We start from the raw sequence: 25,363 nt of genomic DNA, 5'->3' as shown, positions 1-25,363 counted from the left end.
ATTATATCTTTATTATATAGGATAGCCATTTTCCTTCAGGACTTAAGGGCTGTGAGGAAGCCACTGGCTACATGTGACTATTTATATTTAAATTAATAAAATTAAATATAATTTAAATTGGGTACATTAGCCACATTCAAGTGCTCAATAGACACACATGACTATTGGCTTCCATATTGGACAATATAAATAAAAACATATCCTTCATTGCAGAAAGTTGTACAGGACAGAGCTGACTTCGAGAAAAAAATGGTGCTCTTTTTAATTGACTTTCATTGTTTATATTAGAAATGAGAAACAGCATTTACAATTAAATTATTTCAAATTCTCTTTAGTGCTTAAAAGAGTCTATCGCTCTTTCAAATGTACTTTGCAGATTGCACATTTCAGAAATGAACCCCAAAATGACAGGTTCAATGGTCTTGCAGACACCATAATTGTTTCCAAGCAGTAGTGTGTAAAATGATATTAAACCATTTGCAGTTATTAAAAGACCCTCAACAAGTTTATATAGAAATGATCCAGAAAGGCAACTGAAATATCACCCTTGGAGCAACAGGCTTTTTCATATTTACATACAAATACATGCTATTTTGGGCTCATCTTTGATCAGTTTGAAATGAAAGAGCCAAGAGGCTCTCTTTCCTGGAAAACACACACACACACACACACACACACACACACACCAAATAACAAACAAAAAAACCCCACCTCCTTTGTCACCAAAAATAAGTAAATGATACAAATGGTACTTCTACTGGTTTTAAAAGTAGAGCTAGAAATTATGTGAAGTTGGGACTTGAATTATTCATGTGCTCTGATTGAATGGGATCATTATCTCTGGCCTTAAAGGTAACAAATACTGACTAATGCCTGGAGACTGTTTTGATATAATAGTGTCAGGAAAAAGAAATAACAACTGATTTTTTTTCAATCTTGGGCCTAAATTAAGGAGAAGCTCTCTGATGAATTCATTTCAAGAAGTGTGAGATGTGTGTGTGTGTGTGTGTGTGTGTGTGTGTGTGTGTGTATGCCCATGCACATATGTGTGGCTCTGTGTGGCTGTCCACAAATATGAAACATCTTAGACAATTCTGCTATTCAGTTTTCTCTCAATCTTTTCAAAGGCATTTTAACTTATACATGCTATTTAAGAGTTGCAGAATGGCTCAGTTGTCTGGTGCCTGCTGCTATTTTTCTCTTCTAACTCTATTCTCACCCACAACATAATATGTAAGAGTATTTCAAAACAATGAAGATTGAGGTTCAGTCAATGATTATGCTATCTAATTATTTGCCAGTAAATAGTTAAATAATCTTAAATTATAGACCAGGGGGGTTTTACCCCAGATTGATTTCAATGAGTGAATTTGCTTGAGTTTAATAAACCATAAATCAGAAAGAATGTGGAAAGCCTAACTTAAGGTTTTGCTCTTTAAAGCAATCCCAGAAAGATATGCATTTGTTTGAAAGCATGGAATAAAATAAACTTGACAGTTGGTTTCAGAGAAAGAAAAATTAGAGGTAGATTATGTTGTAAAATACTTTTTTAGGCTAATAGTTATAGAAATGTAGCAGTATCTGCTAGATATCACAGGAAAATATCATTATTTAATACGTTGATTTGTTTAACAAAATACCCACTGCCTTTTCTTCCTTTAAAATACTGTGTGTGTTTTTCAAGCAATGTGGAATTTCTTAAGAGTATAAGAACATACAACAAAGAGCCTGTTAGCAATTCAGTAGTTAGTAAAATTTACACAAGACCAAAAGTCCTTTCTCTGAAGCAGCTGGCTTGGTCTTACACAGAATGTACAGTTTTCCAGACTGCTTTTCTCAACATCTAACACAAGCTAACAAATCATGCAATTTAATTAAGTTTTTAACAGGAATTAAAGTGTGTGAGGCATCTATTGGAATGGGGTGTGAATACTGTTTCAATAATGCTGCACTAGCACAACCGACTGCCTTTTTCTATCTGATGTAGTAAGCAGGGGAGGGCAAATGAAATTTTTTAAAAAGTAAACACCCTTAATTAGCCAGTATAGCTAATCCTTACCAGTGATTTTATGGTATTTTTCTATGAAATGGCCACAGACTTTTATGCTTAGATCGAATAAAACAAATTTGAATTTGGAGCACAAAGAAAAATGTCAGAGGTGGGTAAACTACAGCTTTGTATTTGTGACTATTATTATTTCTACCTTTGTCTTTTAGAAACAGGAAATGCCCCATTCGAAGGGGGAGAATAAGGCATTTCATGCTGTCTCCTCTTGGAAGATGCACACTCCAATTTTTCTCCAGTGTTTTCCACCTGTCAGCATGCTAGGTGTGGTCCTGACAGTTCCCCATGCTCTACTTCTCAAGGCCCACATGGTTGGCAGGACATTCACAATGTGCAGGTCCCCAAACATTGCTTTTGGCACTGAGCTTCCCCTGTTCACTTGCACTGTGACAGACTGCCCAAAGGACAGATATGTGGATCACAGTGCCTGTGGATACACCCAGTGAGACCCAAGGAGCATTACTAGTATTCTCAATAATTTGCCATTAGTTTGGAGAAAAAGCGAGGAGTGCTCTATTGAGTGATAAAAATGCATTCTATAAGGAAAATATACACAATATTTATTTTGATGTTGGATTCAAAAGGGTCATACAGAGCTGCAGAAGAACATCCAAGAAAGGAGGCAACAGCATGAGTTGGGAAACTTCCAGATCTTTTCATACAGATAGTTGTGATAGATGAAAAAAAAAAATTAGATTTAGAGAGAGACAGGAAACAATGTAGTTCTGCCCTTACTCTGATCATATCCTCATATAATTTTACACTAGTCTTTGTTTTTCTCTATTCTTTGTTTTCAGTATGGAAATTTGGTGGAAGATTTATAATTGGAGTTCCAACTCTGTGTAGAATTTTCTGTCAAGACCCTGGATTGGTCACTGTCATATAGTTGCTTATGTTCCATTAGCATTGCCACTCCCCACCACACCTGTGAGAATATATATGCCTTTTCTGGTCATCCCTCTGCTTGGTTCTCAGGAAACAATTATATAGAGACTAGGGGCCCAGTGCACAAAATTCGTGCACGGGGGGAGGAGGGGAGTCCCCCTCAGCCCGATGTGCACCCTCTGTCACGTTCCAAGACCCCGGCCGCTCTGGGCCTAGGAAGATGGGGAGGCTTACTCTCTCTTTGTTATTTTACCCTCAGATTATTGGACTCAGTGTTCCATTTTCTGCCATTTATAAAACCACTGTTTCCAAGTTTATTACTTATATTCCTCAGCTGATCATAACACTTTCCCTGCCATCAGGGCCCATCCTCATCCAGGTATGCCTTCCTGATACCAGTTTCTGGAACATAAAGGCTTAAGTCTGAAAAATAAGGGAGGAGAAAGAGCTTTTTTTCTATTATCCGTTGACCCTAGCTATTAAGATTTCAAAGAGAAATTAATTAAATTGATTTGGTATAAGCATCTTATCTAAAAAAAAAGAGAAACATGCAAATTGGCCATCCCTCCACTACCCTCACAAGCCATGCCCACCAGCCAATCAGAGCAGCTATATGCAAATTAACCTAACGAAGATGGCGGTCGGCAGCCACTGAGCTGGAGCAAGCAGGAGGCTTGGTTGCCCCGGCGATAGAGGAAGCCAAGCTTCCTGCCTGCCCTGGCTGGCTGTAGCCTGTGTTCAAGGCAACAAAGTTTCAATTATAGAATATAAATAAATCCCAGATACCTGCTTCCAGCCAGCCTCCACTGGGAGCTTGGGTGGCTGGGGGTGGTGGCCAGCCTGCAAACAGCCATCAGCCATCACCCAGGATAGCCACACCCTCATGGGGTAAGTGTCCCTGCTGGGGGGCTTGGCCAGCCTGCAAACAGCCAACAGCCCCTCACCCAGACTGGCCAGGCACCCCAGCAGGACCCCCCACCCTGAAGGGGTTGTGGCCAGCCTGAAAACGGCCCTCACACCCTCACCCAGGCAGGCCAAGCACCCCAGGGGAGACCCCCACCCTGAAGGGGCTGTGGCCAACCGGCAAACAGCCATCAGCCCCTCACCCAGCCTGAAAAACAGCCATCAGCCACTCACCCAGGCTGGCCAGGCACCCTGGGGGGACCCCTACACTGAAGGCACTGTGGCCAGCCTGAAAACAGCCATCAGCCCCTCACTCAGGCTAGCCAGGCACCCCAGGGGAGAACTGTGGCCAGCCTGAAAACAGCCATCAGCCACTCACCAACGCTGGCCAGGCACCCCAGCAGTACCCCCCTCCCTGAAGGGGGTGTGGCCAGACTTAAAACAGCCCTCAGCCCCTCACCCAGGGTGGCCAGGCACCCCAGCAGGACCCCCAACCTGATCTGGGACACCCTTCAGGGCAAACCAGGCAGCCCCCACCCATGCACCAGGCCTCTATCCTATATAATAAAAGGGTAATATGCAAATTGACCCTAACAGCAGAATGACTGGGAATGACTGGTCACTATGATACACACTGACCAACAAGGGGCAGATGCTCAATGCAGGAGATGCCCCCTGGTGGTCAGTGCGCTCCCACATGGGGGAGCTCTGCTCAGCCATAAGCCAGGCTGACAGCTTCCAGTACAGGCTGACAGCTCAGCAGCACTAAGGATGTCCGAGTGCTGCTAGGCCTGCTCCCCGCTGGCAAGTGGACATCCCTCGAGGGCTCCTGTGCTGCCAGAGGGATGTCTGACAGCCAGCTTAGGCCCAATCCCCGGGGGAGTGGGCCTAAGCCAGCAGGTTGACATACCCTGAGGGGTCTCAGACTGTGAGAGGGCACAGGCCGGGTTGAGGGACCCCCCAAGTGCACAAATTTTCTTGCATCGGGCCTCTAGTCCTAATATATAAAAACCCTGGGTCAGTCACATCCACAATGACCAGAGGCTCGACCTAATTCCCAGGCTGCATGTGCAGCAGGCTCTGGTGGGTGGGTACTTGTAGCAGCAGAGACAGGGATGGAGGAGACGGGGCCAGCACTCACACTCACTCATAACTGCACACACGCACAGACACACAAAGCACCAACCAGCTCACAGACTTTTCTCCCTTTCTTCCCCTCCCTCCCAGCTCACTCTCGGAGCCTCTCTCAGAATGAGGAAACAAAACAGATTGTGCCTGAAGAGGCCTGGATGGAAGGGAGGGCAGGCAGAGGGTGGAGCGGCCCCCACTGGCCCTGCCCCTTCCCAGCCAGGAAAGAGGAAGAGGAAGACAGGGAGGCAGGGAGGCCTGGAGGACTGCTGAGCAAAACAAATAGAGTTAGAGACTGGGAGATACTGGGATGGAAAGATGGAAACAAAACAGACTGAGCCTGAAGAGGCCTGGATGGAAGGGAGGGCGGGCAGAGGGTGGAGCAGCCCCCACTGGCCCCGCCCCTTCCCAGCTGGGAAAGAGGAAGAGGGAGACAGGTCTTCAGGGAGTCCTGGAGGACTGCTGAGAAAAACAGAGAGACAGAGACTGGGCGAGATCAGGCCGGCAGGGGAGGGCAGTTGGGGGTGATCAGACAGGCAGAGGCAGTTTGGGGGGAGATCAGGCCAGCAGGAGAGAGCAGTTGGGGGTGATATTAGGCCAGCAGGGAAGAGCAGTTAAGGGCAATCAGACAGACAAGCAGAGTCAGTTAGGGGTGATCAGGCAGGCAGGCAGAGAGCTTAGGGGCAATCAGGCAGGCAGACAGAGGGATTAGGGGCAATCAGGCAGGCAGGCAGAGGCAGTTAGGGGTGATCAGGCAGGCAGACAGGTGAGCGGTTAGGATCCAGCTGTCCTGATCTTTGGGATTGGGATTAACCCGGCAGTCGGATATCCCCCAAGGGGTCCCTGATTGGAGAGGGTGCAGGGTGCAGGCTGGGCTGAGGGACCCCCCCCCATGCACAAATTTTGTGCACCGGGCCACTAGTGTAATATATATGCAACCAACACAAATTATGACATAAATAAATATCATTATGAAAATATGTTTATAACCTAAATAAACAACCCACATTACAAAATAATATGTACAGTTTAAGCCTACCTCTTAGTTGAAACCTATGTGCATCCTATCTAATAAAAGAGAAACATGGTAATTAGCCGTACATCCGCTACCCTTCCCATTGGCTAATCAGGGCGATATGCAAATTAACTGCCAGCCAAGATGGCGGCCGGCAGCCATGCACTGAAGCGAACAGGGAGGCTTGCTTGCTCCAGTGAGGGCGGACTTCAACGTTCCCCGCCTGACTTGCCGGCCTCTCAGCTGCAACTCTAAGCAACTATGTTGCAAATATAGAAGCTAAACAAAACCCCAGAAACCTGGGTTAGTCAGCCAGGCTTCAGCCAGCCGGACCGCAACATTGTATCAAACAGAAGGTAAACAAAGGCCAGAAACCTCCTTTCAGCAGCCGAGGCCTCAGAGCTAAAGCCGGCACAGAATAAAAAAAAAAAAAAGAAAAAAAGGAGGGGTTGGGAGCTTCAGTCACCCGCCAGCCGGAAAACGGCCCTCAGCCCCTCAGCCAGACTGGCCAGGCACCCCAGTGGGGACCCCCACCCTGATCCAGGACACCCTTCAGGGTAAACTAGCCGGCCCCCACCCGTGCACCAGGCCTCTATTCTATATAGCAAAAGGGTAATATGCCTCCCAGCCCTGGGATCAGCGGAGCTGCGAGGCCTCCTGGCACCAGGATCAGCGTGTCAGGGGGCAGTGCCCAAACCCCTTGATCACCCTGCGGCTCTGTGTGTGACAGGGGGCAGGGCCACAACCTCCCTATCTGTCCTGCTCTGTTCGTGACAGGGGAAGGTGCACCAACCCCCTGATCAGCCCTGCTCTGTGCCTGATAGGGGGGAGCTCCCCAATCTCCTGATTGCCCTGCGGCTCTGTGTTTGACAGGGTGCAGCGCCCCAACCCCCTGATCGGCCCTGCTCTGTGGGTGATAGAGGGCGGCGCCCCAACCCCCTGATCCACCCTGCTATGTGTGTGACAGGGGGCGGTGCCCCAACTCCCCTATCGGCCCTACTCTGTGCGTGACAGGGGCGAGCTCCTCAACCCCCTGATCGGCCCTGCTCTGTGGGTGATAGAGGGCGGCGCCCCAACCCCCTGATCCACCCTGCTATGTGTGTGACAGGGGGCGGTGCCCCAACTCCCCAATCGGCCCTGCTCTGAGCCCGACCAGGGGCTGCACCTAGGGATTGGGCCTGCCCTCTGCCACCCGGGAGCAGGCCTAAGCCAGCAGGTCATTATCTCCTGTGGGGTCCCAGACTGCGAGAGGACACAGGACAGGCTGAGGGAGCCCCCTCCCCCCCGAGTGCACAAATTTTTGTGCACTGGGCCTCTAGTCTATTTATAAAATAGTAAATAAGAACATAAATGAACATAATGAATATACATGTATATATCTATTTATAAGCAATGGGTTATGGTTGATTTTTTGTTTATTATGTTTTCATTGATTTTTCAGGAGAATGAAGGGAGAGGGATAGAGAAAGAGAAACATTGATGTGAGAGTAGAACATCAATCATCTGCCTCCTGCATGCCCAGTACCATGGATCTAGCCTGTAACTCAGGCATGTGCCCTAATGGGGAATCAAACCAATGACCCTTTGGTGCATGGGACAATGCCCAGTCAACTGAGCCACACTGGTCAGGGCTATGGTTGCTCTTTTAGTTTAATCTTTTTTCTTACCTATATTATTAATTTCCCAACAGTGAATAATTATTATTTTTCTATTTATATAAAAATATTAGTATTTTTAAAGTGTAGGAATGCATTTAACTTCTATAGCCATGTATTTCATATTTCAGTATGTGATAGAGAATGCATTTGTCAGCATTAGTTTTAATATTTAAATTTAAATGAGCCATTTGTAGTGTTGATAAATGCATTGAGCTTCATGAGAAAATCCATATTCTAATCACATCTTTAACTATTTGAATAAGTGTGCAAAGTTGCATAACATCGCAAGTAATGTTTCCTTATATGTAAATGGGAGTGCTATATTAGAGATTGGGATTATCCCTTCAACTTTAAATCTCTATGATCATTAAATATCACATATAAGATTTGAATTCACTAATAGGTGTATCTTAATATTTGGGGGAAATAATATTTATCACAGGTAATAGGGCTACTAATGTGCATGAATTAAAATATTATATAATACTTATTATCATGAAGCTCAAAATAAAAAAATAATAATAGCAAATACCAGTTGAATATCTACTAGTATTATGTTCCAAGCACTGTCCAAATTTTTTACATAATATAAATTATTAAATTATCAAAGCAAGCCTATAAGTTATAATTATTTTTACTGCTTAATAGGTAGATGCATACCCCTATAAGTTAAACTAGTTAGTTTTTTTTTTTCAAGAAGGAAAAATAATATACAATAGTCAAAATAAATTAGTATGGATTTATCTTTTCAATAGGATAATGTTACATAAAACATTCATTACAGTCAGAAAACTTAAAGTTTTGCTTTTCTTCATATCCTCATACCCTGATTAGAATATAATTAAATGAAAGTTGTGCATGAGCCCACTAGTGCTAACATTAAATAATTATTTAGAATAATATTTAATACATTTTACTGATTTTTTACAAAGAGGAAGGGAGAGGGATAGAGAGTTAGAAACATCGATGAGAGAGAAACATCAATCAGCTGCCTCCTGCACACCCCCCACTGGGGATGTGCCTGCAACCAAGGTACATGCCCTTGACTGGAATCAAACCTGGGACCTTTTAGTCCACAGCCGACTCTCTATCTACTGAGCCAAACCAGTCAGGGCTAGAATAATATTTAGAAAATGTAGTGTAATAAAGAATATATGCAGCATGTTCAGGACTGTGAGAGAAGAAGCCAAGGAAAATGCATTTTCACTTCAGCTACTTCAAATCTTCACTGGGTCCTTTACCAAGCCATTGTCTGGTATTCTGTGCTAAAATTCTTAGCATGACCACTAGATGTCAGACATGAAGTCTAGGTGTGGCAATTTAGCTGACCCTTTCCTATATGGCCTATCTTCAAAAGGGAGTAGTTCCTTGCTATTCTCCTCATTCTGCCTTATGTTAGGGCACTAAAAGGTAGAATGTTACATGTTTCACATGAACTACCAAAGCTTTAAATTGGTGAGTCCTTTGACAGTGAAGAACAGGTCTACATATGGCCCACCCCTAGTATAGTATATTAACTGAAAATGCTCAATAAACACTTGTCATTTGGTTGTTGATTAGATTCTTCATGAATTTTGAATTAATTTTTGAGGGATTCCCTTCTGTTCTCAGGTTGCATAATGTTGATGGTCTCATTGGGTTACTCTATGTTAAGTACACAGAAATACTCTAAAAGCCTATTAATTGAGACTCTTATGTTGACTGTGTTCATTATATACATACATGCATGAGAGATCTGAAATAGTCATGGTTGTCTCTCCCTTAGTTTCCTCTCTTTAAGAAAGGGGGAAGAGTAGACACATGTTTGTCTATCATTTGGCTATTAAAAAAAAAAGGGCAATTAGCTGCCTTAAAAGAAAAACATAATCCAAAATTCTAATGAACAAATCTCTAAATCAGCGGTTCTCAACCTGTGGGTCACGACCCCTTTGGGGGTTGAACGAACCTTTCACAGGGGTCGCCTAAATACATCCTGCATATAAGATATTTACATTATGATTCATAACAGTAGCAAAATTACAGTTATGAAGTAGCAACGAAAATAATTTTATGGTTGGTGGTCACCACAACATGAGGAACTGTATTAAAGGGTCGCGGCATTAGGAAGGTTGAGTCTAAATTGAGAGGTTATATTTTGATTAGAAATCATGTCAAATTAAAGCTCAGGTTAGATGTTTCATCTCAGATAAAGAGTCAGAGATGTCCCTGGCCAGGTGGCTCAGTTGGTTGAGCATTGTCCTGTGCACCAAAATGTTGGCAGTTTGATTCCTAGCCAGAGCCCATACTGGGTTGTGATTTTTATCCCAGTTGGGGCATGTAGGGTAGACAACCAATTGATATTTCTGTCTCACCTGAATGTTTCTTTCTCTCTCTCTAAAATCAATAAAAAACATACCCTTAGACAGGGAATTTTTTTAAAAAGAGTCCAAGATGAAAAACAATTTAGCAGAGTAGGACATACTCTCTGAGCAGAGCCAATAGTAGGTCTTTAGACAGGGCTTATTATCTGGAAAGTGTGTGGGAGGAGATTTATACAGATCTGGGTAGGTGAGATGTGAGCATTAGAAATGTCTGCCATAGGCATCTGAAAACCTAGTATAAAGTTTGAAGCTGGAAGACTAGTCTACAGGAGGACTGCAGAAGCAAGCTGGTCAGGGAGAAACAGGACCAAAATGTCAGTGATGCCTAGGTGAACAAGGGGATATGTACACAATAAACAAGGCAGCAGTCTCGTTTCTATAATAAAGCACATCGTCGTAGCATGATAGCAACTAGAAGCCAGAGCAAAAAGTATGAATAGCTATTAGACCATCACATCATTAACCTAAGCAATGTAGATTCCATCCAGCAAAGACTTAAATTGATCCCACAGCTGGGACAGGTATAAGTCTCTAGTAAGTGACCTACAAGTGTGCATATTGGAAGAAGTAGAGTTAAGGAATCAGATATTCTTAAAATTTACCAAAAAACTCTCTCACTGCCAAGCATGATGGTAAATTCAATAACAGCAGAAAACATGACTCCTGAATTTAAGTAAAGGCATTGGGTAGATAAAATGCATACAAATAGTTTGCCCTAGTCTAAAACTTGAATATCTTCTTCTAAACTAAATTTCTTGTGCTTCTAATTTCTGCAGAATATCACAATGATATGGTCAGAAAGAAATCTAATAAGAGTTAGGCTTTTGTGCCTATTGATGTTATGATAGCTGTAAAATGTTCAAGTTTCCTACCAGAGGTCTTACATCCACTCAGCATAATATAGAGGAAGAAACAATTTTCCATGAAGGATGAATTGTCTCTAGCATGAAAAAGTGGATTAACATAGTCTTTATTCCATCATTTCCTATTGAGAGGCAAACTAATCCTATCTAATAAAAGAGAAAGATGCAAACTGACCATGGCCCCGAACGCTTCCCATTGGCTAATCAGGGAGATATGCAAATTAACTGCCAACCAAGATGGAGGCCGGCAGCCAGGCACCTGAAGCGAACAGGAGGCTTGCTTGCTCCAGTGACAGAGGAAGCCAAGGTTCCCTGCCTGCTGCTGCCGGCCTCTGAGCTGCAACTCTAAGAAACATTGTTGCAAGTATAGAAGGTAAACATTCCCCAGAAACCTGCTTTCAGCCAGCCGGGCTTCAGCCAGCAGGACCGCAACAGTGTTACAATTATAGAACCCAAACAAACCCAGATCCCTGCTTTCAGCAGCGGAGGTCTCATAGCTGGAGCCGAGCCTCAGAGCTAAAACCAGCTCTCAGCTCCAGTGACAGCCATAGAAGGTAAATAAATCCCAGAATAAAAAAAAAGAAAGAAAAAAAGGAGAGGTTGGAAGCCTCAGTTGCCTGCCAGCCTGAAAACAGCCATCATCCCCTCACCCAGACTGGCCAGGCACCCCAGTGGGGACCCTCACCCTGAAGCAACAAGATGGCGGCTAATTTGCATACTGAAGGCAGGTGGCAGCGGGAAAGGCTGTCGGTGGTCTGGGACCCGGATCTGTGACCCTGCTGGGCGGGGGGCAGTGCTTAAGGCTGCCCACGGTCTGGGAGCCGGATCCGTGACCTGGCAGGCGGGGGCAGTGCTTGAGGCTGTCCGCGGTCTGGGACCCAGATCTGTGACCCTGTCGGGCGGGGGCAGTGCTTGAGGCTGTCCGTGGTCCGGGCCTGGATCCGTGACCTGGCGGGCGGAGGGGAGCGCTTGAGGCTGTCGGTAGTCTGGGACCGGGATCCATGTCCTGGCAGGCGGGGGGCAGCACTTGACGCTGTCCGTGGTCCTGGGACCCAGATCTGTGACCCTGCCGGGTGGGGGGCAGTGCTTGAGGCTGTCCATGGGACCCAGATATGGATCTGTGACCCTGCCAGGTGGGGGGCAGTGCTTGAGGCTGTCCACGGGACCAAGACACGGATCTGTGACCCTGCCGGGCGGGGGGCAGTGCTTGAGGCTGTCCACGGGACTGGGACCCGGATCCGTGACCCTTCACGGTGGGGAGGCAGCTCGCACAGGGGTGGATCGGCCGGGGTTGGGCAGGGCAGTACGCCTGGCTTCCGCCCAGCCCCAGTCACTCTGGGCAGGTGAGCAGCGCAGAGAGCCTCTGGACAGGGGAGGCAGGCCAGCAGAGGGCGGCCTGTACTCCCCACATGGCGGTGGTGACAGCTGTGAGTGTGCCAAGTGGAGCCTGCAGGCTGAGCTGAAGTAGTGCCTGCAGGCCATCAGCACCCAGGAGTTGCTGTGCAAGATCCGCCCCCTAGCCCAGAAGGTGCAGGATCACAGGGACAGCCACTGCGGCAGGCCAGACTGACATCCTCCTGGCCGCACTACGGGGGTTTGCAGATCTGCAAAGCCAGAGGCTTCCTGTGTGCACATCCCCCCTGGCATGTGAACATCACCCAGCACACTGTCACCCTTCCGCGCCTGCAACAGTTGCAAACCAAGGCGTGCACAAGTTCCCCCAGCCTCTCCACCGCCCTTCCATCAACCCGGCATGCCTAACACCCCCACAGGATGTGCACACATCCCCTCTGATGCGCTCACGTCCTTTGGAGAGTGTCTGGGTGTTCTGGGTGCTGAGGGTGGGCGCCTGTGAGATGACAGTGAGAGGGCGGAGTGGTGATGCCCTGTTCCCACGGAGGCCCAGTGCAGCTACGAGATCACCTCTTGGGGGTTAATGCAGGTGCTGAGGCAGGAGCAGGTGCAGACAGACACACCTGGTGGGCACGGGTGGCCCTCGCTGAGGTGCCTTCGGTCAGCGTTCAAGATCAAGAACGCAGAGGCGGAGAGGAATTCAGTCCTTGCATTGAAACAGTGGGATAGTCGGGGCAACTGTAGAGAAGGAATGTGCACTTTGGGTGCCAGCACCCATGAGCGAAGGCTGCCCTGACTGAGCCTCGCTTGCTTGGGGCCTAGCTCACTCCTGCCAGGCAGCGGGTGATAGGACGTGCTTTTCTGAATTAATGAGAGAAAACTTTGATTCTCCTGCTGCCCACGAAGGTGGAAAGTGAAGTGGGGAGACATGTGGGGAGTGAGCGAGGTTCCCTGTCTGGGGGTTCCAAATCTGCTGTTGGTTTCTTTCACCACTGACTAGAGATATACAGGGTGTCCCCCCAAAATGTATACACACTTTGAATACCTACTAATTCCAATGGTTTTAAGCATAAGAAAGAAACAACAATGGGGCTGTTATCTGTTAAAAGTGTGGGCACAAACAGGTAGTTGGACATTCCCTGAGGGGTCTCAGATTGGAGAGGGTGAAGGCCAGACTGAGGGGCCCCTTTCCCCCCGACCCCCCACCCCAGTGCACGAATTTCATGCACCGGGCTACTAGTACATTATAATGAAACAGAAATGGATTTAAATGTGTGATTTCTGGAATTTATCTTCTACAGACCCAGTTTTCTCAACTGTAATATGAAAAGAATTGCATCTAACATGAAGGATTGCTGTGAGGGTAAAAGATACTCAGGCACATAGTACTCAATAAATAATTGTGGTTATTATTCCAGTGAATCAGTGTTATTACTCCACAGAGTTCATATAACCCTAACCATTGGTATCCAAGTAGTATTTCTAGGTAGAGAATTATATTACAGGATTTAAAAAAAAAATGTTTTTGTTAATTTTAGAGAGAGAGGAAAGGAGAGGAGAGGGAGAAAGGAACATGATTAGTCACCTCCTGCATGCATCTCACAGGGGATGGAGCCCACAACTCGGGCATTTACCCTGACCAATAGTTAAACCAGTGATTTCTTAGTGCCTGGGACAACACTTAACTGACTGACCCACACTGGTCAGGGCATGTTAAAGAATTTTAATGAGTCTAAGTTGCTTCTAATAAACCTTGCTTTCCCCTTCCCTATGATGGGTTTACTGGAGATGCTACAAAAAGTTGAAGAGGATTATTTTTAAAACCAGCTGCCACTTTACCTTCCTATAGTGTAATATCAAGTCACTGAAATGAACCATTTAAATCCACTGATGGACCAGTGGATCTGGAAGATTGCTGGGCACAGTGCTAGTCATCAATCCAGGACTGCTCCTGACACCACTGAAATTGAAAAAAATAATCTGATGCCCAAGGGTTGCCTCTTTGCCTTAAGACTGGTCATACTGAAAAATGGTGGTGGAATAAGAAGAAGCTACATTGACACTCTCCCGGGACTGAACTGGAAATACAGAAAAACCATCCTGAAAAATCAACTGAAGAGAAGCTGGAGAGAACCCTGATAACCAAGAAAGGAAAATTGAGACTTCATGGAGACTAGTAGGAAGTGCAGAGGTGTAAAAGGACTGGCTGGGCTCCCACAGACAGCAGCTGAAGTCCTGGAGGGATATCTTAATTGTGGGGGTTTCCAGTGAGAACTCTAGGGTCTCAACCTCAAGATGGGCTCCACAGCCTAGAGCACCAGAAATGAGAAAGGTGGCTACATAACATATGGCTGTGAAAAGCAGCAGGGTTACTGTCTGTAAGCCAGTGATGGCTAGAAATACAGGCACCCTTTTAAAGGAACAACACACAAAATTTCATGTGCAGCCACTCACCTTGGGTTCTGACAGAGGGAGGGCAGAGTAGACTAGAGCTTTGTGAGAAGAATCCAGGGCTGAGGGCTCTGGATTTGGAGCCCAGAGAGCAGCCACCACAGTTTCCTGTGAAAAATCATTCTTTTATGCAGCAGAAGACAACTTCTCCCCTGGACTTTTGCTTTCCAGATGGTTTTTACGTGGGGGAAGGCAGTTGCCCCACCCTGTTGGAAGATCTCTCTCCCCACCATGTGGTCGATAGTCTGAGGCTAATAAAACCTGAATAAAATCAGACTGCAGGCAGAGGGAGGTCTCTGGAGGCTTTGAGTATTTGCCTGATGTCCTGGGCCCAGGGATAGGAAAAGCATAGCCTGGTTAACATTTTGGTCTTTTCCAAAGACAGCCAGACTCAACAGAGGGAGCCACAATCTTTGGATTGCTGATAGCTCCAAACAGGGTACTCAAGGCTAATCAGAAACAGCATCTGATATTGTCCTGCACTAGAGATCAGCAGTCATAGCAGAACTACCAAATACATAGACACAAACCCAAACAGGCAACCAAAATGGGGAGACAAACAAACAACAACAACAACATCCAAATGAAAGAACATGAGAATTCTCCAGAAGAAGAGCTCAATGAAATGGAGATAAAAAATTTATCAGAATTAGACTTCAGAATAATGATGGCAATGATGCTCATCAGCATGAGAAAAGATATAGTAACTATGAAAAAAGACCAGTCAGAAATAAAGAATGACATAGCACTAATAAAGAACACAGTTAAAGGAATACACAACATATTAGCGGGAGCTGAGGATCATATCAGTGAATTAGAACAGTGGTCTAATTCACCAGTGGACCACTGGTGGTCCATGAGGTCTGAAAGGTTGGAGACTGTTGAATTAGAAGACAGGTAGAAAAAAAATACTCAATTTTAAAGAAATCATGGCAAAAAAACTTCCCTAACCTGGTGAAGAAAAGAGTCACAGAAGTTCAAGAGGTATAGAGAGTCCCAAGCAAGAAGAACCCAAACTGGCACATGCCCAGACACATCATAATTAAAATGTCAAAAATTAAAGGAAAAGAGAATCTTAAAGGCACCAAAAGAAAATAAATTTGTTACCTACAAAGGAGGTCCCATATGGCTACCAGTTGATTTCTCATCATTAATTCTACAGGTAAAAAAGGAATGGCATGAAGTACTCAAGGTAATGAAAAGCAAGGATCAGAAATGAAGACTACTCTATCCAGCAAGACTATCATTCAAAATAAATGGTGAAATAAAGAGCTTTGTGAACGCCGCATCCATTTGTGGCTAGTGCTGGAAGCTAATTCCAGCATGTCATAAATGCAAAAAGTTCCATCAAAAGGTTGATGGAACTTGGGGATTCAGCAGGGCTGAATACATATTACCTGCTGCTGGAATAGTTAAGGGCATTTCCCCACACCTAAAGATTTGCATATATTATTACCTGCTACCAGACAGCTGAGGGCATTTTAATCTACATGTTATTGCCTCCTGCTGGCCAAACACCTGAACAGCTGAAGGCAGTTCCCCCAATCTGACAATGCCTACTATATACCAAACTTACCTTTGATATGTATATCAACTTTGCTATAGGGCAAGATGTGGGAATAAAAAGAGCCCTGGCTCAGGAGATAGGGAGAACTTGGTTCCTATAGCTAAGCTTCCTCTGGCTCCCCCATGGATTACAAATTTATATTATATTTCTAGTCTCTTTATTAATTTACACTCAGCACCTTCTCCAGATTCCTGAACCCTTCTAAAGGCTAGGGTTCAAGGTCTGGAGAGGGGGCTGTGCACAAATGAATATACTAGACAAGAAATATAAATTTAGAAGGCATGGGGGAGCCAGGTGGAGACCCTTCTCTTTAGTGGAGAGGCTCTCTGAAACCCCGGACCCATTAGGTTTTATTTACTAGAATACACATTTGCCCTTTAGCAAAGCAAACATGCATATCAAAGGTAAAGTTTGGTAAACAGTAAAAGGATTATCAGGTTAGGGGATTGCCTTCAGTCATTCAGCCAAAAGCAGGGCAAAATTATGCTGATTTTCAGCCCTTGCTGAATCAATGTCCATTAGCCTTCCAGCAGACTTCTTGCATAACTATGCTACTTGTTGGTCGTATACTACAGCATTTCCCCCTTTTTGTTTTCTTAATAAATTTAGAAAGGTGTATGCCATTTTCAGGGCTTGAGTCCTTTTAAGACTTTTAGATTCAATTAAAAGGATTGAGTTCTTTCATGTCCTTTTAAAATCATTGTCAGGCATCTAAGGAACTAGTTTGCAGTAGGCTTCTTTCTGGGCCAACAGTTCTTTATGGGTTCCCTTATCAATCACTGTCTCCTTTGACATGATAGCAATGATATTAGAATTCTGGATGGTGGAAAACGGTGGGAAATGACAATGAAGGTCCGACCTTCTTTGGCTTTGTCCAAGGCAACCTGCACCGACGCACAGCTGATGACTGCTAGCATGGCAAGGTGGCTTTATCATCCCCCATCTCTGGACTGTTTCTCCTCTGTCCCTTCAATGTGTTACTTGGGGCTACTACTATCCGTGGTTGGAGTAGACTGATCAGTTCCTCTCTCGGACCCATTGTTGAAGTTTCACACAGGCTTGAAGGAGTTTTCTGGAAATACACAAGCATATCCTCAACCAAAGGTTAATAAAGGGATCCTTCCATAAACTACACTCTGGATTTTTTTCATTTAACCAGACCATTTTCCGTTGGCTTATTCTGACACCAGTGTAATTTCATGGGTGTCTTGCCATCAGCATTACAAGTGAAAAAAATTAAAGTAATTAAAGATTGATGTAGTTTATTTACAGGAGATTTCTTCACTATTCCCCCTTTTTTGTTTTTCAAGTTAGTATTTAGAGGCCTTTAAGGCAGATGCACAACCTTTGTTTAGGGAGGCAAAATGCAAATTATTTACTTTTCTTTTTGAGGCCTAATACATTGAGTTTTAATTACAGTTTTCCACATATTTGAAAGGAATCTCCTTCTGTTTTTTTCTCCCAGAGTAATTTCTAGGTCATATTTAGGAAGTTTCTTTTAAAAACCTTTTTTGTTCTTTTTAAATAGAGCAACAAACTTGGTTGCTTTTCAGAAATACCAATAGGAGAGAGGAATGCTGGACAATACTGTAATGCATACATATCAAGTAAAAGTAACTCTTTTTTTACTTATGGTGTCTTATTAATGGTGAAATTTAATCCTTGAATAATAACTTTTTAGTTTACTTTGTAAATATTAGCTGAAGATATTTTAAAATTTCTCCTTTTTATTAAGCTTAAAATTTACTTTTAAACAGCATTCTTTTTGGCTACTGCTCATTTACATATGTATGCAAATTTTTACTTTAGACTTTGTTAAAACCAAATGCTTATAAAGTATTGGCTTCTCATATAACTGAGTTTACATGAGACCTTGATTATACTGTAAAAAGCTAATTTATTAAGTAACTAAAGTAGGCATCTTTATTGAAAAAGTAAAGTAAGCAAACTTATACATTTGACCTAGGAAGTACAGATGCTGCCCCACCCCCCCAGCCTATCTGAAGAGCAGGCTGCCTGAGGGTTCCTGTCTTAAAATTCTGCTGCTGAATAATCTGGTTCTGCTTAAGAAGGATTCAGCAACTTTGTCTTGCTCTCCCTTTGAGGTTGAAATCTTTATAAAATTTAAAATATATCTATATAAATATAACACAGTTATTAATTTTTATTTGATAAAGCTTTCTATGTGATTTCAAGTATACTAAATCAGCCTAGTTTAGTTCAAAAATATTTCTTTTAAGAAGAGAGTTGCCCTAACCGGTTTGGCTCAGGGGATAGAGCATCTGCCTGCGGACTGAAGGGTCCCAGGTTCGATTCCGGTCAAGGGCATGTACCTTGGTTGCAGGCACAACCCCAGTAGGAGGTGTGCAGGAGGCAGCTGATCTATGTTTCTCTCTCATCGATGTTTCTAACTCTCTATCCTCCCTCCTTTCCTCTCGGTAAAAAAATGAATAAAATATATTTAAGAGAGTAAATCCTTGAATTATTTCAGGGCACTTGAAATGTTCCAAAGCTATTTTTCAGTTAAAGTCTTGAAATTTAACTTGGAAAGAATATCAAATATACATAATCTAAATATTATGTTATACATTTTTTTGTAATTTTTCTAAAAGTTATTAATTAAATTTAAACTGGTTTTTATATTAAAAATTTGGTTCAGACCATAGAATTAATCCTCCTTTTTTTAATTAGGCCAGTAAAATATTATATCTTTGGTTGAAATTTTACCACACGTAGTGCACATAAGGACTACAATATATTTTGAACAACTAATTCTCTTCTAGAGAAAATATAATAATTATTTTTCTTAGAAATGAATTTTTATACTTTATGCATTTTGTTATCATAACTATATAATTTATCCTAACTTATTTTGAACTTTTAACTCTTAGAAGCCTCAAATTTTAGGTGGCAAGTTAAATATTTAGAATTTCTTAGATTAGTAATACCTTCACATTTTTAAGGATTTATTTCAAATAAAATACAAGACATATTCAATTAATAGATTCAAATCTATCCTTTAGATTTTTCATACGAGGCAAACTCAGATTAATATTTCAGTATCTTGTCATTTCAAAATACCTAGATATTTAATAATTTTTATTATTTAATTCAGCAAACTCCAAAGTTTTAAGTTACCAAAGACTTTGGAAAACTATGTTTCTGGTGAAAAGTCAGGGGGAGGAGGGAGCAGGCATCCATTCTTCAGCCATTTGAATTTAAAACTGCCACATTCTTCCTTAGAGAAAACATCTAAGGTTGCTGTTGCAGGGTTCTTTGCTTTTACAGGGAGAAGAGCAACTGTCCCTTTCCTCCAACAGAGCACAGTCAGCCCTCTCCTGAGCGACTGGACACTCATCATTAATATATTTATAATAATTACTGAAAAGCTTCACCACAAATCCTTCATTTTAGTTACATCTATTTATTTATGTTTTAACAATTTTGAGATTTTAAAGCCAATTATTACTATTCAAGGCATTTTCTTTGGCAAATTCTGTAACAGAGATAATTTACTGACTTTCAGTGGCTTTAATGTTAACCTTGGAATGCGGTCTATTATTATTCAAGCACTGCCCTTTATTATGGAAACACTAATCTTGTTGCCTAAACCCAGCCTATATATTTTTCTTGTGTCATTTTTGCCATCTTTTAAAGAAAAACAGTCTTGGGTTTATTCTATAGCATCTGTAAAGAGATGGGGCTCAAGAGGCCACTCAAAATCAGGCAGGGCGCGCTTTCCCTTAAGCTAGCCTTTTTCTCTTCATGGGTGCAGAAATCCTAGATGCATCCCTTAAATTGTGAGAAATGTCTCATCTATCCAAATTTCAAATGACAGTCTGGGAAATAAAAACATGGTGAAAATGATATTTTTAATAGCACTCTCAAGAGTGGGTGTCCATTTTACAGGATCACCAAAAGATCTAGTAATTAATGGGCTGGGGCCTTTTTTAGTTACTTCCCTTGGTCTAGGGAATTTTCCTAGGACCTGTGTTATCGGCTACATGTACTGCTCATATTTTCTCTTTCCCCATTCCCATATTCTATTTGCTTTGGGGAAATTTAGTAATGGCCTGGCCACCTAGGTTTATCTTCTTATTAAATTAAATAAAAAGCATGCTTAATAGACTAACAATAAACAACAAAGACAGATAAAACAACAATTAACAGACAAGCGCCCATAACATATAGACAAGACTTAATAAATCAGAGTTCTTTTCATGGATCTTATCCTATTCTGCTCTCCATAGCATCAGCTGGCGTCTAAAGTTATTTTAGCTAAAATCTGCCTGTCCCAAGGCATCATATGGCAATTTTCAGACAGAGCATTAAGGTCCTTTTGAAAAAGGACTGATAGCCTTATTTTCTCTAGCTGTTGAGCCTTTCCACACTAGAGGCGGAGAATCCAGGGCCTTAAGTATTACAGCCTTTGATCCCTAATATGAATTAGGCATAATGCAATTTTAACAAGAGCCCACCTAGTTAAAGATGACAAGGGCACTCATTTTCCTTGAGCCTGGTTTAAGAGAGTACCTTTTGACATTATAATTCCTTTATTCTTGAGCATACAAGCTAAAAATTTACAATGATGTTTTTGCCTTTTACTTGAATTCTTCCCCATTATAGCCTGGCTTGAAATAAAAGATGTTCCCGCCTACTTTACGGTTTGCGACTTCTGAAGCTGGCATGGGCTTTGTATGCAGTGATTTTCCCCACCTTTTCGGTTTTCCCACCTTTCCGGTGAACTTTCTTCATTTTTTGCTCGGCGAATCTTCTCCATGTCCATGTTCGAGGCACCAGATGTGAACGCTGCATCCATTTGCAGCTAGGGTTCAAGGATCTGGAAAAGGGGCTGCACACAAACGGATACACTAAACAAGAAATATAAATTTTAAGGCATGGGGCAGCCAGGCAGAGACCCTTCTCTCTAGTGGAGAGGGTTTCTGAAACCCCGGACCCATTAGCTTTTATTTACTAGAATACACATTTGCCCTTTAGCAAAGCAAACAGGCATATCAAAGGTAAAGTTTGGTAAATAGTAAAAGGATTATCAGGTTAGGGGATTATCTTCAGCCATTCAACCAAAAGCAAGGCAATATTATGCTGATTTTTGGCCCTTGCTGAATATCAAAGTCCATAGCCTTCCATCAGACTGCTTGCATAATTATGCGAACTACTTGTTGGTCTTAGCCTCTGGCAGAGCTTCCCTCCCCTCCCCCCCCAAAAAAAAGCTAAAGAAATTTATCACCACAAAACCAGCACTTCAAGAAATGCTAAAGGGACTACTTAATGAGAAAAAGAAACAGAGAGAAACAGAAACATAGGCATACAGAATTAAAATGGCAATAAATAAGTACCTATAGATAATAACTTTAAATGTAAATGTATTAAATGCTACATTCAAAACACATAGGGTAGCTGAATGGATACAAAAACATGACCCAATTATATGCTGTCTACAAGAGACCCATCTCAGAACAAAAGACACACATAGGATGAGAGTGAAGGAATGGAGAAATTTTCCATGCAAATGAAACAAAAATAAAAGCTGGGATAGAATTACTCATATCTGATAAAATTCAAAATGAAGGTCATCACAAGAGACAACAAAGATCACTATATAATACTAAAGGGATTGATCCAACAAGAGGATATAAACCTGGTAAGTGTATATGCCCCTAAACATAGGAGCAGCTAAATATATTTTATGAAAAATTATAGAGCACTTTAAGGGAGAGATTGTCAGCAAAAAGTCATAGTAGGGGATTTTAACACCCCACTGATTTCACTAGATAGTTATCCCAGAAAAAAAATTAACAAGGAGATAGAGACTCTAAATGGTGCACTGGAGCAGATGGATTTAATTGACATTTATAGAACATTTCATCCCAAAGCTTTAGAATATACATTCTTATCAAGTGCACATGGGTAATTCTCAATGATAGGCCACAAAACTAGTCTACTAGTTCAAGAAGATTGCAATCATATCAAGCATATCCTCATATCACAATGGAATGAAATTAGAAATCAACTACAGTAAAAACACTCAAAAATATCCAAACACATGTAGGCTAAATAGCATGTTATTGAATAATGAATGGGTTACCAATTAGGTCAAGAAAGAAATAAAAAACTTCCTGGGAACAATTGCACATGAACACACAACTATGGAAAATCTATGGGATACAGTGAAAGCAGTCCTGAGGGGTAAGTTCATAGCACTACATGCCTACCTCAAAAAAAAACAAGAAAAAATAATAATCAATTATTTAGCCCTACAACTTAAAGAACTAGAAGGAGAATAACAAGAAAACCCCAGAATAAGTAGAAAGAAGCGAATAGTAGTAAAGATTAGAGCAGGAATAAATGATGTAGAGGCAAAAAAAAAAAAAGTTAAAAACAATCAATGAAACCAATAGCTGTTTTTTTGAAAAAATAAACAAGATTGATGAATTGTTAGCCAGACTCATCAAGAAACAAAGATAGAGGACCCAAATAAATGAAATCAGAAACAAAATTGGAGAAGTAACAACTGAGACCATAGAAATACAAATGATTGTAAAAAAATAATATGAGCAACTATATACCAACAAGTTAGATAATGTGGATGAAATGGAAAAATTTCTAGAAAAATGCTATCACTCAAAACTGAATCAAGAAGAATCAGAAAATCTGAATAGACCATAACAACTGAGGAAAAAGAAGCAATAATTAAAAAAAAAAAAACCTCCCAGCAAACAAAAGCCCTGGTCAGGATGGCTTCACAGGAGAGTTTTATCAATCATTGAAAGAACTAAAACCTAAACTACTCAAACCTTTCTAAAAAATCCAAGAGGAAGGAACACTTCTAAGCTCTTCTTATAAAGCTAGTATTATCCTAATTACTAAACCAGATAAAGACACTCACTACGAAGAAAGATAATTATAGCCAAATATCCATGATGAACATAGATGCTAAAATCCTCAACAAAATATTAGCAAATTGGATCCAGCAATATATTTGAAAGATCATACACTATGATCAAGTGGTATTTACTCCATGGATGCAAGGCTGGTACAATATTTGCATATAAATAAACATGATATGTCACATATACATATTGAAAGACAAAAATCACATGATCATATAAATTGATGCAGAAAAAGCATTTGAGAAAAGTCTAAACCCATTTTTGATAAAAAAAAAAACAAAACTCTCAGCAAGGTGGGAATAGAGGGATTATATCTCAACAAAATAAAAGCCACAAATGACAAACCTACAGTTAACATCATACTCAATGGAAAAACCAAACTATTTCCCCTAAGAAGAGGAACAAGACAGGGATGTCTGCTTTCACCACTCTTATTCAACATAGTACTGGAAGTCCTTGCCACAGCAATCAGACAAGAAGAAATAAAAGTCATCCAAATTGGAAAGGAGGAAGTAAAACTGTCATTATTTGCAAATGACATGATATTATACATAGAAAATGCTAATGACTCCACCAAAAACTTCTAGATTTAATAAATGAATTCAGCAATGTAGCAGAATACAAAATCAACACACATAAATCAATGGCATTTTTATTTTTTTTAAATTTTTTAAAAATATATTTTATTGATTTTTTACAGAGAGGAAGGGAGAGGGATAGAGAGTTAGCAACATCGATGAGAGAGAAACATGGATCAGCTGCCTCCTGCACACCCCCTCCTGGGGATGTGCCTGCAACCAAGGTACATACATGCCTTTGACTGGAATCGAACCTGGGACCCTTCAGTCCGCAGGCCGACGCTTTATACACTGAGCCAAACCAGTCAGGGCTCAATGGCATTTTTATATACCATTAATGAATTATCAGGAAGAGAAACAAAACAAATAATCCCATTACCATTGCAACAAAAAAATTAAGATACTCAGGAATAAATTTAACCTAGAAAGTAAAATTCTTGTGCTCAGAAAGCTAAAAGATATTGAAAAAAAGAGATAGAGGAAGATATAAACTAGTGGAAGAATATACCATATTCATGGATTGGTAGAGTTAACATAATTAAAATGTTCACACTACCCAAAGCAATCTATAGATTCAATGCAATCCCCATTAAAATACCAACAGCATATTTCACAGATCTAGAATAAATACTCCAAAAATTTATATGTAACCAAAAAAGACTGGGAAAAGTCATAGCAATCTTGGGAAAGAAGAATAAAGTTTGAGGGATCATAATACCAGATATCAAGTTATACTATAAAGCCACTGTACTCAAACAGCCTAGTACTTGCACAAGACCTGGTATATAGATCATTGGAACCAACAGAGACCCCAGAAATTGACCCAAGACATTGTGCTCAATTTATATTTGACAAATGAGGCAAGAAGATACAATGGAGTCAAGACAGTCTCTTCTATAAATGGTGTTGGGAAAATTATACAGTTGCATACAAAAGAATGAAACTAGACCACCAACTTACACCATACACAAAATGGATAAAAGACCTAAATGTAAGTTGTGAAAGCATAAAAATCCCAGAAGAAACTATAGGCAGTAAAATTTCAGATATCTCTTGAAGCAATATGTTTATGAATACACATCCTAGGGTAAAAGACCCTAAGGAGAAAATAAACAAATGGGACTACATAAAAACGTTCTGCACAGCAAAGGAAACCATCAACAAAGTGAAAAGGGAGCCCACTGCATGGGAGAACATATTTGGCAGTGATCTATTTGATAAAGGGTTAATATAAAAAATGTATAAGGAACTCATACAACTTAATAAAATGAAGGCAAACAATACAATTTAAAAATGAGCAAAGGACTTAAATAGACACTTCTCCAAAGTGGACATGCAGATGGCCAAGAGACATATGAAAAATGCTCAAAGTCACTGATCATCAGAGAAATGCAAATTAAAATGACAATGAGTTATCACCTCACACCTGTCAGAATGGCTGCCATCAACAAATGACAAATGTTGGTAAGAATGTCAAGAAAAGGGAACCCTAGTACACTGCTGGTGGGAATGTAAATTGATGCAGCCACTATGGAAAACAGTATGGAGTTTTCTCAAAAAATTAAATATGGAACTGCCATTTGACCCAGTGATCCCATTTTTAGGAATAAATCCTTAGAAATCTGA

Source organism: Myotis brandtii, unplaced genomic scaffold, assembly GCF_000412655.1.
Source record: "Myotis brandtii unplaced genomic scaffold, ASM41265v1 scaffold179, whole genome shotgun sequence".
NCBI classification, from domain to species: Eukaryota; Metazoa; Chordata; class Mammalia; order Chiroptera; family Vespertilionidae; genus Myotis; species Myotis brandtii.
This window is presented reverse-complemented; position numbering follows the sequence as displayed.